General features: G+C 36.3%; 1 long non-coding RNA gene across 1 annotated transcript; it reads right to left on the bottom strand.

Moving 5' to 3' along the window:
* Nucleotides 1-277: 277 nt before the first annotated feature.
* On the bottom strand, nt 278-17,128 carry LOC116150721 (uncharacterized). Its single transcript, XR_004134465.2, has 4 exons — nt 16,855-17,128; nt 15,371-15,438; nt 5,704-5,789; nt 278-337 (listed from the first exon to the last, which is right to left on the bottom strand). It is a non-coding gene; the product is annotated as an uncharacterized LOC116150721 (long non-coding RNA).
* Between the last annotated feature and the right edge of the window lie 1,294 nt (nt 17,129-18,422).

The following is an 18,422-nucleotide window of genomic DNA, read 5'->3' as shown; positions in this document are numbered from 1 at the left end:
AATATGAGCCATTTTAAGTAGCTGTTAGAATTTTAAGTGTAGCTTCATAATTCAAAAAAAAAATTATTTTGTTTCTTTTTCTATTTTCTTCCCTTCTGCAATACTAGTACAATATTATTAGATCCATTAATAATACAATGCATAGGTATTTTTGTACTAATTTAACAGGTTTTATAAAGGAAATTTTTCTGCATGTAGCCTATACCTGGACAGTATTTCTACTTATGTGATAAATTTGATTCAGCTATAAATGAAATTCAGGTCTGGAAAAAAAAAAAGAAACACTTGAAATGACACTTACATGTGTACTGTAATCTTTGTTCAATTAGGCCGATTTCTAGAGGGGTCAAAAAAAGAATATTGCTAATTATTCTGTCTAATTTATTTTTATAAGACACCAATTAAGAAGAAATGAAGTAATTAGGAGAAAATTCAACTGAAATAAATATAATAATCCCAGACAATCTTTTAAACCACAGAGGACCCGGGGCCACTTTCATCATTAGTTAATGTTAATCTCTCTGTATAGTCATTAATTATTGGGCAAATCTGTCACTATTTAAAGTCTATCAGCAAATAAAAACTGCAAAAAGATGGGGAAAAATTTCAATACAGTTACTCCATGATCAAGATATATACGTATGTGCACGTCTCTCTTTTTGTCACACACACACACACACACACACGCAACACACATAAACACAGCTAGTAATAATCACGTACTCTCAACAGGTTTATATTTCCTGAAAATACTCATTCATTTACTCTAAGGTACAGATTAGACTATCGGTACTCAAATTTACTATAATTCATCTAGAATGGTTAAATTCAGCTAAATAGTTTCTTGAATGTTTTGAGGCACTATCAGTCCATTCATGCTTTTTCTCTAATCATTAATACTTTGGAGAGAGGGTACAGTGAAGGTCTTCGTGAAAGTTACTTATTTATCACTTCGGTGATATTGTGTTTCCAGGGATAAAGGTCAGTTGGGAATTATCACTGCAGTTAGGCATAATGCAATTAATTATGCCTTGTTAGGAATCCACTTAAAATGATTCAATGGTGTTTTTGAATATTCTAAGGCTAAGGGTAGTTTACATTTTAAGTTGTAACCATTTTTTTTGACACTTCCAATATATTAGGTAGCAGATTGGAGAAACATCAGAAATGAGAATAATAAAAATCTTCAAGGATATTATTTCCATTCATGATACCCATTTCCTATCATGCTTATAAAATAACTCTAATGTTATTAAAGATGAGAACATGGTGCGTCCTTATAGACCTTCAACACGTAGTGAAAATCTCACAGGGTGAGAAGCTCTCACTGGTACGATAGAACTACCTCATCCTGGCCATGAGAGCTAGTTTTTAAATTTTCAGGACTTTTTTGAGATGGTTGTGAAAGACACATTAAAATTTAAATTACATAAACTTACAGTTAACCAAATTACATTAAAAACAAAGGTAACAAATATTTGAAAGTCATTCCTTCCTAATTATTTTACTAAGTTTTTCTATAATCTATTTTCTTGAAGTTGTTAACATCTATTGTTTCTGTGTGGTGGAAAACACCATGTAACGGTGGCTACCACGTAGCTCTTCCCAACTTTGTTTGGGAATGAAAGCATTCAATCATGTCATGTTGGAAGCTTGAAATCAGCCATGGTGGGAGTATTAATACCATGGAAATTGGCAAATGCTACAAATCACTGCTTTTTGTTTGAGAGAAAGCCAGTTGCTAAGCATTTATCAGCACATTACTGCTCATGGAGCACATCGGGCTGGCATTCCAGGTCTGAGGAAGACTTGAGAATTAGATACAAAATGTCTCATCAAGCAGGTGAATAGGGTGTCTCTGAAAGTGCTTTGTAAAAGAAAATTGAGCGAGATAGATAAGATTCCAGATGAGTTCGGCCTCATGATTATTTGGTATCCCTATGACCAGGCACTCCATTCAGGGCATGGCAGGATTTTGGGGTGGGGGGTTGTTTGTTTGTCTTTTAAAGTATAGTTGATTTGCAGTGTTGTGTTAGTTTTTGGTGTATAGCATAGTGATTCAGATAGATAGATAGATAGATAAATAGATACTCCTTTTCATATCCTTTTTCATTATAGGCTATTACAAGGTATTGAATATAATTCCCTGTGCTCTACAGTAGAACCTTGCACACCTTTCAAAAAATAACTCCTGTCAAAACAAAAAGAGACTCTCAGGAGTTATTTTTTGAAAGCTCTGTATGACATGGCTTTCCTCCAGAAGCCCAGGAGTCTGTGTTGTGATTCTCTGATTGGGTATTATCATAAACTCCAAACAATTTTTCTCACTACTGATACCTCTAATACTATACCGTTTGCTGGGTCACATGGTTCAAACCACAGGGCTGCTTGCATCATAGACTTTTTCCTGCTCTGAGCTCCACTTAAAGCTGGGAGACTTCATTTGACACACCACTGTAAAATGATTATAAATCAATAAAAAATGTTAAAAAAAAAAAAAAAGCTGGGAGACTTCGATGTCACCCAATATATGGGTCATAGCACTATCTGAAGACATGAGCACTTTTCCAGGTACCTCTGGAGCCCAAAGATACCTGTGAAGTGATGTGCTCCTTTGTGGTGAGAGGGGCAAGATGCAAAAGTGTTTCCTTTATTGTTGAGGGGATTTCCTGGCATGCCCTAGAGCACTGATGTCCTAAAATTTTTGTCAATGTTCATAGAATTTATCTCCTACTCTTACATTTTCGTAGAGTTTCTCTCTGGAGTATGTGAGTCTTGACATTGGAAATGCTCTAGGCAATTTTTCCTTTTGCTTCACCAGTCAGATTGGCATGATGTCATCAATAGAGTGGACCAGTATGATGTTCTGTGGGATGGGTAGCTGATCTAGGTCTCTTTGGACTATTTTAGGACAGAGGACAGGGCAAGTCCTGGGGCAAGAGTGTAAATGTACTCTGTTGTATGTTTCCAATGAGAAGTATGTTTCTGAGAAGGATGGAAATGGATGCATTCTTCAGATCAACAGCCACATAACTTGTATGTACCATGAATCTGAGATCATGTTAATTTGATCATCTGGCATGAGCAGCTGAAATCGGGGCTATGACTTGGTTTGCAGTAGTCCACATCGATATGGACTACTGCAAACCAAGATATGTCTAGGTTTTACAAGGACCAGACTTGTTACTTCAAACAGAAATATGATAAAGGCTACCTCTTCTTCCATGTACAGTTACCTAGATAAATAGCTATGGGTCCCTCTCTGGATGGACTGGGGTAATCATTAGTGGTGTACTTACCATAGTGTTGCAGGGTTGGGTGGTGAACACACGTTGTCTTATGTGGTAGAAGTCTCTACCTCATCTTCAAACAAGTGGGGAGAGCCAGCCTTTTTCAGATAAGAGGGGCCAGAGGGCTCAGGGGAATCTGGGTATTTAAGATGTTGAGACTATCAACCCAATTGTCTCCATTCCTTGTGTCAGGGATTCTCAGTGCCAGCTGGGTGGCAGGGGATCCAGTTCCCAATTCCATTCTCAGCATTTGCTTTGTCAGATCCAGCACCAATTGTTGTAGGTCAGGTACCCTGGGAAACAAATGCTGAGACAGAGCTCACGGTGCAATAGGGTTGTTAGGAAGTGCACTGGGATCCATATCTTTGGAAGAGTTGTGAAAAGACAAAATTGGGAGGCGAGAGAAGTTAAGCTGTGTTTAGAGTCAACGGAGGTCTCAGCTGACCCTACAGTGAGTTCTAAAGCTTGGCTACTTCTTAGGAATTATTACGAGTTGAAGTGAGATGATCAGATCTTTCTATCCCTTCTTGAATCAGCATTAGGTGTGGGCTGCCCTGGGAAAGGAGTATGACCTTGGGCAAGGCAGCTCTTGCAGCTGAGGCAAGCTCTTGAGAAGGTCAAGAGCTAAGGGCTATCAGTCAGCAATACTCCCAGAGGCTGGCCAGAGTGGATGGGGAGGATCTAAGTGGCACATCACAGCATTCATCAACTAGGACAGCAAAATACCTTTGATAATTTCTAGACTTCCAATTTCCAAAGAGTGCAGAACTGCCTAGAGGTGGATGTGGTAAACAAATACAAATGTTATTTAATGATCTATCAGGTTGAAGAATATGACCTTGATATTTCTGTAGGTCAAAATGATTGAATACCAGAAATTTTATACTGTCCAACCTAATTGTAGAGTAAACAGGGAACAAACTTGCATTGTGTATGTGGTCAGATTTAAATGTTTATGCATTCTAAAATAATCTATCAAATAGCTTCACCTCCCACACAAACCTGACACCCTCCCCATCCTCTCCATTAAGAACCCTGCTTCCACAGCAAAAGAAACCATAAACAAAACGAAAAGACAACCTACAGAATGGGAGAAAATATTTGCAAACAATGCAACAGACAAGGGATTACTTTCCAAAATACACAAACAGCACATACAGCTTAATATAAAAAAAATGGGCAGGAGACCTAAATAGACATCTCTCCAAAGAAGACATACAGATGGCCAATAAGCACACGAAAAAGATACTCAATTTTGCTAATTATTAGAGAAATGCAAGTCAAAACTACAATGAGGTGTCAACTCACACCAGTCAGAATGGCCATCATTCAAAAGTCCACAAATTACAAATGCTGGAGAGGCTGTGGAGAAAAGGGAACCCTCCTACACTGCTGGTGGGAATGCAGGTTAGTGCAGCCACTGTGGAAAACAGTATGGAGATTCCTCAATAGACTAGGAATAGACTTCCCATATGACCCAGGAATCCCACTCCTGGGCATATATCCAGAGGAAACTCTAATTTGAAAAGATACATGCACTCCAATGTTCATAGCAGCACTATCTACAATAGCCAAGACATGGAAGCAACCTAAATGCCCACTGACAGTTGAATGGATAAAGAAGATGTGAGATTATATGTGTGTGTGTATATATATACACACACACACACATACACACACACACACTCCCCCAGGACTTGCCCTCATATATATATATTTGCCCTCCATAATATATAGTGGAATATTACTCAGCCATAAAAAAGAATAGAATAATACCATTTGCAGCAATGTTGATGGACCTAGAAATTATCATACTAAAGGAAGTAAGTCAGACAGAGAAAGACAAATATCATATGATATCACTTGTATGTGGAATCTATAAAATGATACAAATGAACTTATTTAGAAAACAGAAATGGACTCAGACACAGAAAACAAACTTATGGTTAACAAAAGGGAAAGGGAGGGGAAGGATAAATTAGGAGTTTGGGATTAACATATACACACTACTGTATATAAAACAGATAAACAAGGACCTACTGTATAGCACAAGGAACTATATTCAATATCTTATAATAACCTATCATGGAAAAGAATCTAAAAAATAATATATATGTACATTTATGCATATATATATAAAATTGAATCACTATGCTGTACACCCGAAACTAACACAATGTTGTAAATCAACCATACTTCAATTTTTTTAAAAACCTGCTGTTAAAGCATTTGATGTCACCCACATCCAATGGTAAAATAACACCTCATGAATGCAGTGGGAACTTATCCACTTCTACTCAACACATTCATTCCACCTCTGAATTTTGACTCTTGTTCCTCTCCTCACTTGGAATGCTTCTTCCTACACTGACCCAAACCAAAAAACAATAACACCACCCTTTTCGAAACCTACCTCCTCCTTACAGCCTTTTTTGATGGCACCCAGTTCATCATAGCTTCCCGGAGTTTCTTCAGCACTTAAGGCCAGTTCAGCACAATCTAGGATTTAATAATGGTATGGTGTGTCTCACAAAAGGATTCTGTTTTATGTAGATTACCTTTGTTTCACCAGATAGGTGTGAGTCCCTTGAAGACAGAAGTTGTAACATTTACTTCCTCTGTTTTGCCCACATCGCTAGCACCCAAATGGATTGAGAATCATGTGGATTTTCAAGACCCTTAATATGTGTATTTCTTATTTACCTACTTTAACTGTCCTTCCAAAGTTATACATACATAAATAAATTATCTATATATAATTATATATTATTATATATTTACATGTAATTTATAATATAATACATATAAATATAAAATATAAATATATAATAATTTATAATAATTTATCATTATATATTATGATTAATAACATATAATTGTAATTATAATTTATATAATAACAAATGTAGATGTAATAATTTATATATAAATATGTTTTTATATATTATATATCCAGACATAAATTATAAATTCATAAGCACTCAAAAAGCTGAGGAATAAAGTTAAGGGTCTTTCAAAGTATTCTTGGAGGGTGGGAAAAAGATGAGGTGAGAAGAAAACTTGTAAACATCCAGAGAACAGAAGCTATCTTTGGCTTCCTAATTCTTCCTCTGATAGAACTCTGCACTTTTCTTAGTAACACCTCTCATCGTTTCTAACTGTATGTTTATGTTATTATTTAATTAGTTTCTGTCTCAGTCCAACTAATTTATCCCCCATGAGGGCAAGGACCACATTTGTTTTACTCATCATCATATGCCTAGTGCCTAGTACATAACAGGTGCTCAGTAAATATTTACTGAACTAATTATTAAAGGCAGTAACTTAATGACTATAATTTGATGAAAGAATTTATGCCTTCAGCTCCAGGTACTTCTAACTACCAACCCTTGTCCTTGGCCAGTGCTCTAAGGTAGCTTCTTTCATCCTGTCATATTTCCTCATTTGAGAATATCCCTAATGTATCAATACTCTTAGTCTTTTATCCTTACTACAGGAACCCATTCCTCCCTCTTCTGCGCATATTTTTAGAGTAGAGGACCTGTCGTCACTCTAGTGGCTCTCTGTCCTATGACTGAGTCTTCTATTTGAACCAAAAACGCCTATCCATAAGATCATCAACTTCAGCAAAACAAGTTCATCTCCCAGTAGCAGTACCTCCAAATTGGCAACATGATCTTTTGAAATCCCCCTAAGAAACATTTCCCCAAATTGTGCCCTGAAGATCACCCTCTGGACACACCTTTCCTAAACTTCCTCTCATGTTTGATTCAAATATTGGAAGTGATTTCCTGCATTTACTACTCAATACAAAATTACCATATTCATGAATTCATTTTCTCCCTTCTTCTCCCTCTAGTTTTCCCAACTCTTCTCTCTCTTCCATGCTATTGTGTGTGCATGTGTTTGTGCGTGTGTTGAATTGTGGAGTGTGAAAGAGTTTGTGGCATGGCAGAGTGAAGAAAGCCAGTGTTAAGGGAGAGAAGATAAAGTGTTTCAGTATCTTTTTATTCTGCATTTATGAGTTCTCTATTGCTGCACAACCAAATCACTCCAACACTTAACGGTTTAAAACAATACCAACCACTTTGCTCACAAATCTGAAATTTAGGCAGGCCTTGGCAGGGGCATTTGTATCTGCCCTATGTGGCATCGGCTAGGGCAGTTCAACTAAAGGCCGGAGGATCCAATTCCAAGATGGCTCATTGACACATGACAAGCCAGTGCTGGGACCTCAGCTAGGGCTGAGGGTGGCAGGGAAGTAGGGCTGTTTGATTCCTCCCAGTGTGGTGGCCGAGTTCCAAGAGTGAACATCCCAAACCTAAATGGATTATGCTTGGATATTACTAAAGAATTTAGCTGAGAATCCCAAGTATTGCCTGATCCTTTCTCCATCTGTTTTTCATTTATTTCAGCTTATTTCAAAATAGATGCAAGGCAGAAGCTCCCTTTATTTAAGGTAGACCCTGTAACCTTTAAACATGATTCTTCTACTCTGGATTCCAAGAGATGGTCTACATTTTGGAGAGGGGAAAAAAAAAAGTATGTGCATGGTGGGGAGAGATGTGCTTGTGCATTTGCATGCTGTGTGAGCACACACGTACATGCCTGTGGGTTTTACATGTGTATATCACGTATGTGTCTATATGCATCTAAGTGTGTGTATATATGTGTGTCTACTTATGCTGGTGAAACTGTGTGTGTGTTAGCATTTGTACCCGTGTGTGCAGTTTCCATCAGGATCTCAATCTGGTAGTTCTATAGTGACTTGGAGAATTGCTGCCAGACTGACTATATATCTAAGTGAAATTCAACAGTCTTAAATGTAATTATTTTAAACTACACATGCATTAGCCCAAACCATAGCATTTTCTCCAAGTGACGCCATGGTCTACAAAACTGAGTAAGAGTGCTTATCTGAGCCATTATCTTTTAAGTGCTACAGAACCCCAAGTCCTGAAGACTGTCCTGATAAAATGCAAGAGATGCTATGAAAGAATCTACTGAATTTTCCCTGACAGCTATGATTCATGACATAACACTTATCCTTAGAACTATCTGAGAAATGTTTCTGAAATGATCCATTTGTTCCTGGTTCAAATTAACAAAGAATGCCGCACATTTTTACCTTTTTTTTTTCCTTCTTCTTCAAAGCAAAGATTTAGGTTTCCAGAGAATGTACTACAATACCACTCTAACCTTGGTATCTGATAATGCTAAACGTTATTTCTGTGGTGCATGAAGTTAACATAGAAGGAATTACCTTTTGCTTAATTTTGCTATTTATACACAGTAATATACACCTTTTTTCGGTGTACAGTTCTATGAGTTTTGGCAAAATGCATAGAGTTGTGCAACTGCCATCAAAATCAGGATACAGAACAGCTCTGTCACCCCCAAAATATTAGCCCACCCTACCTCTTTATCATAAAACATTCCTCCTCTCCTAACCCCTGGTAACCACTTACCTGTTCTCCTTCCTTACAGTTTTGTCTTTTCCAGAATGTCATAGAAATGAGATTACACCATAGGTAACCTCTTGAAGTTGTCTCCTTCACTTAGAAAAATGCATTTGAGATACACCCATACTGTTGCATGCATGTATATATATTTTGCTTGTTTTTATTGCTGAGTAGGATTTTACTTTATGGATATACCACTGTTCGCTTATCCACTCACCAACTGAAGGACATTTGGGTTGTTTCAACTTCGGTGCTACTGTGAATAACGCTGCTATAAACATCCATGTACAGGTTTAGCGTGGGAACATATGTTTTAATTTCTCTAGAGTAAATAGTAAATCCTTAAGAGTGGGATTCCTGGGTCATATAGTAAGTATATTTTTAATTTTATAAGAAAATGCTAAACTGTTTTCTCGAGTCTGTATCACCTTACATTTCCATCAGCAATGTATGAAAGTTCCAGGTGTTCCATATCTACTTCAATATTTTATATTGTCTATTTTTTATTTTCGCCATTTCAATAGGTGTGTAGTTTTATCTCACTGTGGCTTTCATTTGCATTTTCCTAGGAACTGATGATGACAATCATATCTTTATGTTTCCATTTTCCTTCCACACAGTTTCTTTGAAAAGTGTCTGTTGAAACCTTTGCCTATGTTTGAGGGGTCATATGCTGTCTTATTGTTGAATTCTGTTTGTGAGTTCATTGCATATTCTAGATATAAGTACTTTTTCAGATATGATTTGCAAATATTTTCTCTGGTCTGTAGCTTTTCATTCTCTTAACAGTGTCTTAAAGGGCAAAAGTTTTCACTTTCACCAAGTCTGACTTACAAATTTTTATTTTATGAACCATGCTTTGGGTTCACATCCAAGAACTCATTCCCTAAGACAAGGTCACAAAGACTTTCTGTATTTCATCTAAAGGTTTTTATCGTTTTATAGTCATATTAAATCTAAGAATCATTTTTAGTTAACGCTTATATCAAGCATCAGGGATAGGCTATGGTTTATTTTTCTGCCTGTGATGTTCAATTGTTCTAACACCATTTGTTGGTAACATTATCCTTTCTACATAGAACTACTTTTGCATCGAATGACCATATTTGAGTGAGTCTATTTCTGGAACATCTACTCTGTCCCATTGATCCATGTGTCTGTCTTCTCACCAATACCACACTAACTTGATCACTGTAGCTTTATAGTAACTATTGAAATCAGGTAGTGTGAGTCTCTTAATTTTGTTTTTCCTTTTCAAGATTGTTTCACCCATTCTGGTTTCTTTATCTTTCAACAGAAGTCTTGGAAGCAGTTTTAGATATCTACAAAAAAAAAAAAAACCAGGTGGAAAATTGGGTTGTGATTGTGCTAAATCTATAGCTCAACTTGGGGAGAATAGACATCTTAACAATAGAGGGTCTTCTGATCCATGGCCATGCATATTTTTCCATTAATTTAGGTATTATTTGATTTTTTAATTACTGTTTTGTAGTTTTCAGCATCACATACTGCACATATTTTGTAGATTTATAAGTATGTCATTCTATTTCAGCTATTTTAGAGGGCATGCTCTTAAAAATTAAGGAGTTTCAATAATTCATTATGAACATATATATAAATATAATATATTTTTGTATATTATCCTTGTATTCTCAAACCTTATAAACTTGTTAACTACTACCAGGAGCTTTGACTTACATAATGTATTTTAATTGTTTGCTTTTTAATAACCTTACAAGACATTATTATTTTATACATCCAACTTTATTTTAGATATACCCATATATTTGTCATTTTCTTTGCTCTTCTCATATTTTCCTTCTGGGATCACTTTTTTTCCTGCTTGCAGTATATCTTTCATAATGTATCCTTTAAATTTCTTCCTAATGGAAAACCTTCTCAGTTTTCAATATAAAAAAATGTATCCATGGGAAGGAAGAAATAAAAGTGTCTTCTCTTTACAGATGACATGCTTGTCTATATAGAAAATTCAAAATAATTCACCAAAAAAAAAAAAAAAAAAAAGAAAACCTCCTGGAACTAACAAGTAATTATAGCAAAGTTGTAGAACCTAAGGTTAAGGCACAAAAGTCAATCCCTTTCCTACAAACCAGCAATGAATAAGTGGAATTTGAAATTAACACAATACCATTTATACTAGTATGCCCAATAAAATGAAAAATGTAGGTATAAATCTAACAAAATATGTACAAGATTTATATGAGGAAAACTACAAAAATATGATGAACAAAATCAAAGAAGAATTAAATAAATTGAGAGAGATTCCATTTTCATGCAATGGAAGACTCAATATTGTCAAAATGTTATTTCTTCCCAACTTGATCTATACATTCAGTGCAATCCCAATTATAATCCCACCAAGTTATTTTGTGGATATTGACAAACACGTTCTAAAGTTTACACGGAGAGACAAAAGACCCAGAATAACCAATACAATATTGAAGGAGAGGAACGAAGCTAGAGAATTGACATTACCTGACTTCAAGACTTACTATGAACCTACAATAATCTAGGCAATGTCGTATCGGCAAAAGAATAGACAAATAGACCAATGGAACAGAATAGAGAACCCAGAAATAGATTCACATAAACACAGTCAACTGATCTTTGACAAAAGAGCAAGTTAACACAATAAAGCAAAGACAGTATTTTCCACAAATGATGCTGAAACAGCTGGACACCCACATGCAAAAAAAAATGAATCTAGACACAGACATTACACCCTTCACAAAATTTAATTCCAAAAGGATGATAGGCCTAAATGTAAAACACAAAACCATAATAGATAAGTAACAAAGATATATTGTATAGTATAGTGAATTATAGCCATTATCTTGTAATAACTTATAATGAAGTATAATCTGCAAAAATACTGAGTCACTATGCTGTACACCTGAAACTAATATAATCTTGTAAATCAAATATACTTCAGTTAAACAAATTTTTAAAAACCAAGAAACTCCTAGAAGATAACATAGGAGAAAACCTATATGACCTTGAGTTTGGTAATGACTTTTTAGATACAACACCAAAGGCATGATCCATGAAAAGAAGAACTGATAATCTCGACTTTATTAAAATAAAAAATCTCTGCTTTGCAAAAGACACCCTCAAGGAGATGAAAAGGCAAGCCACACACACCAGGAGAAAATATTTGAAAAAGACATGTCTGGTAAAGGACACATCCAAAATATACAAATAACTCTGAACACTGAACAATAAGAAGACAAACAACCTGATTCAAAATGGGCCAAAGATCTTAATAGACACCTCACCAAAGAAGATAGACAGATGGCAAATAAGCATATGAAAAGATGCTCCACATTATATGTTATCAGGGAAATACAAATAAAAACGAGATACCACTACATGCCTCTTACAATGGTCAGTGTCCAGAACACTAACAACACCAAATGCTGGTGAAGATGTGGAGCAACAGGAACTCACATTCATGGCTGGTGGGAATGCAAGATGGTATGATCACTTTGGAAGACAGTTTGGCAGTTTCTTACAAAACTAAACCTACTCTTGCCATATGATCCAGCAATCATGTTCCTTGATATTTACTCAAAGGAGTTGAAAACTTATGTCCACACAAAAACCTACACACACATGTTGCTACAGCAGCTTCATTTATAATTGCCAAAACTTGGAAGCAACCAAGATGTCCTTCAGTAGGTGAACAGATAAATAAACCGTGGGTACATCCAGACAATGGTATGTTATTCAGTGCTCAAAAGAAATGCATTATCGAGAAATGAGTTATTAGACATGAAGGAAACTTAAATGCATCTTACTAAATGAAAGAAGTCAATTGGAAGAGGCACTGCATGATTCCAACTATAAGACATTCTGGAAAAGGCAAAACTATGGAGACAATAAAAAAGACCAGGTTGCCAGGGATTGTGGAGGGGGAAGGATGAATAGACAGAACATGGAGAATTTTTAGGGCAGTGAAGAAACTCTGTATGATATTATAATGATATATATATGACATTATATACTTGTCCAAACCAATAGAATGTACAACACCAAGAGTGAACCTTAACGGAAACTAAGGACTCTAGAGGATGATGTGTCATTGCCAGTTCATCAATTGTGATAACTGTATCACTTTGGTTGGAATGTTAATAATGTGGGAGACTATGCATGTGGTGGGGGCAAAGGGCATACAGGACATCTCTACCTTCCCCTCAGTTTTTCTGTGAAACTTACATTGCTTTAAATAAATAAAGTCTTATTTTAAAAAGAATGTATCCATTTTGTTATCATTCTTCAAAGATATTTTCTCCTTGTCTATAATTCTGATCACTAGCTACTTTCTTTCAATTCATTGACCATATCATTCACTTCCTCCTGCCTTCCATTGCTGTTGTTAAGAGATCAACTAACTAATCTTCTAAATGCCATGCCTCTGAATGTCATCTGTCTTTTTTCCTGGGTCTATTTTTGTTTGTTTCTTTTCCTTTCTTCTTTGCTGTCCTTCAGTTTCACTCTGATGGGTGTAGGTGGGAATTCTTTTACTTTTCTCATTGGAAATTGGGGGACTTCTAGAATGGCAAGTTTATGTATTTTAACAGTTCTAGAAATTAATAGCCATTATAGTTTTATTCTCTCTCTACTGTCCTTTTGGGATTCTAATTAAATTATTGTTAGACCTTTTTGCTCTATTGCTTATGTCTCTTAATCTCTCTTTTGTACTTTTCATCCTTTATTTTCTCAGTGGTGCATTCTGGATTATTTTTTCTGATTTATCTTCAAATTTATCAATTATCTTTTTACCCATGAATAGTTCTTTAATTTTATGCATTAATCCATAATATATCCATATATATATATATACACACATACATATATATCTACAGATCTACATCCATCTATGAAAATACCTATGTTGATCTATTTATCTATATACATATATACATTTCTAGAAGTTCTAACTGGTTCTTTTCCAGATCTGATTTCATTTTATACGGTTTCCTGTTGGCAAGGGTATTTTCAGTCCATCTTTTACTTATTTAAATATTGAAAGCATAGTTAAGGTGCCTTAACTAATAATTCCCTATCTGCAGTCTCTGTGGATCTCTTTCTGTTGTTTGTTCTCTCTCCATGTTTTCATGTACATTGCTTTTTTCTTGTATGAATGGCACTGTTTGTCACTAAGTATCTTTGAAAATGTATTTATAGGAATAATCTGAGCTCTGTTATGAAAGGTACAACAATACACAAAAGATAATACACATTAGCGTAGACCAAATATCCAGGGACACTATCTGTTCAGAATCACTTCAAACTAAATTCAAGGCTAGAGGGTTTTGTTTTTGTGTTGGGTAGTCCATAAGCTGTCAACTTCAGCAGTCCATAAGATGTCAATTTCAGCTAAAAATACATTCAAAGGCCAATTTACTTCTGTTTCATACTGACCTTAAAAGTATAGCCCTTTAGGATTTCTAACTATAATAGGGAGAGTCTATTCTTAACTCCTCACCTTGGGCAGACCATGTCAGCCTGGCTGTTAAAACCAAAGTTCTAATTTTTCCAGGTTGACAAAGGCCTTCAGTGGCCTCTGGGCTCTCTTTACCTCTCTAGGTTCCTGCTTTCTCTTAAGTTTGCACTGGAAATTCCTCACTATCTTGTCAGCTCTCCAATGCTTTTTTTTAAAAAATCATTTCCCCCATAATTTGTAGTTGTTTTTCTGAGAAAATGTTGGTCCAAATAACCTAGCTTGCCAGTACTAGGAACAGAAATGAATTAATAATGTTTATAAGAAAAATCTCACTCCAAATTAGAATTGTATGGGTCCTAATGTGACATGGCTGTGATATTTTTATTTATTTTCACTTTTTTTGTGGGGAGAGGTTGCCCATTTGAGTTTCTGCACACGACTGTCTTATTTTAGGGGTGAAAAAATGAAATATTCAGGAGTCTTTGTCTTTGGTCGTCAGCAATGAACAGATTCTCTTCCCCATCTGCTAGTGGGGGGAGGGTCAAAAACATTTCTTTTTTCTCAATAATTTTCTCTTTTCAGACATACTTATATAATTTTACAATTACCTTTATGTTATAGAATATTGGTTAGCACTTCTCAAATTGACCTTTCTTATTTTGTGCTGAAAAGTCTTTGTTATTATTTTTTCCTGCCTTTCTCTTATTTGTATGAGAATGAGGATCAGGGTTTGTAAGTTTTATTTTCTGGGTTATTAATTTTTTGGTGGGGGTGGGTAAGTGAGAGGAAATTATCTCTTTTTTTCTTCTGTCTTACTTAAACTCTTGTCTTGTTATTCTATTTTTCTTTTTAAAATTTGTTTTAATTCACTTCATTTTCCTTGGCAACCTATGAAGGGCTGATAAAGAAATTTCTCTAGGTGTTATGGTGATGGGATTGGATTCAGAAAAATTTTCTAAATAAATAAGAGAGGATTATAAGAAGTTTCAAAGAAACTACAAGTCAGACTTTTTGTAATAACTGTATTATCTCATCTATTAATAAATCCAACTTCATCAAGCAATAACTTGTTGCTTTCTCATTATAATCAATGTTTAAAATGTTTCTGGTCTTGTCATTCATGAGTCACCATTATTGGAAGCTGCACCTACCTGGAGGTTTCGTGAAGAACAGAGGCTCCACCCTTATACACCCACACTGAGTACATAAAGAGTCGATGCTTGAAAAGAAAACATAAAAGGTAAGTGACAAGCTAGTAAAATAACAGAGGCTGATAAAAATTAAAAGACAGCAAGCAGAGCGGGGAGGGCATAGCTCAGTTGTAAATAAAGCGCATGCCTGGCATGCACGAGGTCCTGGGTTCAATCCCCAGTACCTTTATGAAAATACATAAATACATAAATAAATAACCTAATGACCTTCCCCCCAAAAAAGATAGCAAGCAGAAAAGAATTTGATACATAAAAATGAATAATTATTTGAGATTATTACAAACTTAAAGACTATATACCACTTCATTACAAGATGTGTGTGCCTATAAATAAGTTAGGAGCACCAGTTTTCCAGATGAGCTATTGTATCCGCACTGTGGACACTCCTGATTTCCCCTAACTTCAGTGATCCTTTGTTCTGAGGGTGCCTTAGAGGATCCAGTCTCATAATGTGTTTCATCACAGAGTCATTCAGCAAGCTGGTTAAGAGGTATCACCAGGAAAAAAAAAGAAAAATCCTCTAGTCAAATAAGACTGAGAAATACCAAATCAAATACAATCAACCAGTTTTCTGTACTGTCCGAGTCCTGAGCCTTCAGCACGCCAACAGGCATAAGGAAGCTCTAAATGGGAAGTTACAGTATAGTAGTCCCTCTTTTATTGAGCATGTCTTGGAACGTTCTGTGGAACACACTTTGAGGAGTGTGCCTTTAACTAGAGAGTGAGAACTTTAAAAAACAGGGAGAGAGCGAGAAAAAATTCTATTTCTTCATCTTGTTAAAAGTTGCATTACCAGTAAAGCCCTAAGAGTCTCTATCTAATTTCCTAATATTGTGTGAAATATGTGTTACCCTTAGAAAAATGAGATACTGAGAGGTTAAGTAACTCGTCCAAGACCACACATTTGTAAGCGGCAGAACTAGGATTTGAGTCCAGAAGTTCTTCACTCATACCCTTGATGGTATCTCTTCTTTCATATCAGAAAAAAAAAAAACTTCCTGATGCTTCCAGTAATTTTCAAGTAAGAACAATTCTTTTAAGAAAATGTGCACAAACACATAAATCCACACAGGTCACTGACATTCTGATGGATGGGACATTTGTGCAGTCAGGGATGGACTGAATTTCACAAAATATGTTTGGTGTTTGTCCTGTACGTACACTTTGATTAATTGACCTGGAAGACAGGTACAATTTAGAAGAGCCTAACCTTCCACCCTGCCCATCAGGAATGAGAAAAATGCCTGTGGCATTCACTAAGTACACTCATCTCCGTGGTTTCCCCTATCACCGGGAGGGAGGGGAGTCCAGTTTCACCAGCAGCATCTCTTGTCCGCTTCTCATACATTCACCTTCCTTCACATCCCTTCCTGACTCTACTCCAAGTTTCTGTTTTAGAAGTGATTATCAAGGGAAAAACTTACCGGTGGAATTCTTCTGTGGTTCATGTTGGACGTGAGACTCACAGAGAATCTGACATGTACCAAGTCTCATTCCTTTTGAGTTATATACTGAACATGCCCAGAGATGTTTCAGATTGTTCCAGGAGCGTGCATACCAGGATTCGTTGGGACATGATGTGTGTCTGTGCATCCAAGTTAAAATGGTGTGTGCCTTCCCAAGTCTGATGTCTTGCCCGGGAAGATGGCACTACTCAGATACCGTGTGTGGCAACATGATTCCTTCCAAGCCTTCAGCAATTCACTACAAAGGAGGCCAGAAGGCAGACTTTAAATCAAGTACAAAAAAACACTACAAGTACAATAATAAAGGAGCAATTAAACAAAACATACCTTAGTAGGATGAAAGATCAAAGAGTCTTTAAAATGTTCATGAGTGCTGAATGATATGGAGAAACATTCATGACATAACTTACTTACTTAGCACATACTATGTATCAGGCTCTGCTTGAAAGACTATCATGGGGGCTTACATGCTGGTGGAGGGACAGATGTTAACAGCTGTCAGATTCATGACAGGTGTGTCTCATCCACTGAGGTGTCCATGAGGCCTGGAGTCTCTCCCCAACTCCAGCTTTACTGACACCAATCACAATTGGCCTCCCCCCTTTTCCTAGGATGCTGCTCAAATAGAATCATCTTCTCAGTGTGCAACGATGGGGGGAAAAATGTTAGGAAGTCCTACAAAAGGAAAATAAACAAACAGGTAATATGAGTTATTGATATGAAGAAAAAATAAATCAGAGTCAAAAGGAGATTGAGTGGTGTCATTTTAGATGCCTTGTAAAGAAAGAGCACTTCATGGAGGCAAATTTTAAGCAAAGATCAGGATGAATGTGAGGAATGAACATGTGTGGCATGCTGGAGGGACAGTATGGAGGCTAGTATGGCTACAGTGGAGTAAACAAGGGGAAGAGTGAAAAGAGATGATAAAGATGTAGGCAGGATACACTAGTAAATAGCCTTTAGACAAAGGGACTGTAAACTAGAACCAGTTTATGGCAAAACCAGCAGGCTAGACTTAAAAGTAGTTGAGCTTTTAGATGGGGCATGCGCTCCCCAGATCCGTATGATATTCGCCTAATTGGTATCTCTGTATGTTACTCACCTGGCCCAATAACCGGCCTTCAAGTTTGTAACCCATGCTATGTGATATGCATGTGCCAAAATAGTAGCTATTACCAGGTGATTTTTAATTTCTTCTTGAAAGGTTTATTTCCCCAATCTTCTACAAAGAGCATGTGATTTTTTTTAAACAATGAAAAAAAATTAAGTTGGTTTTGAAAGAATTGAGTGGAAGTCTCCTCTAAGAGGAAAAGGCAGTTCAGGATTGCGTGCCAAGAAAACTTCTCAGCCAATAAAACTCTTTGTAATAAAGGTGGTTGAAGATGTAGTTCCGTAGGGACTTTTCCATCCTAGAGATATCTATTTCCTCTTTCCGCCTGTTGCTGGTTGGGTTCTCCCGGAAATAAACCCAGAGGCAGGGTTCAGCGTGCAGGGTGTTGATGAAGGGATGGATACCAGTAGGAGGT

Source organism: Camelus dromedarius, chromosome X (genome assembly GCF_036321535.1).
Source record: "Camelus dromedarius isolate mCamDro1 chromosome X, mCamDro1.pat, whole genome shotgun sequence".
NCBI classification, from domain to species: Eukaryota; Metazoa; Chordata; class Mammalia; order Artiodactyla; family Camelidae; genus Camelus; species Camelus dromedarius.
This window is presented reverse-complemented; position numbering and strand designations above follow the sequence as displayed.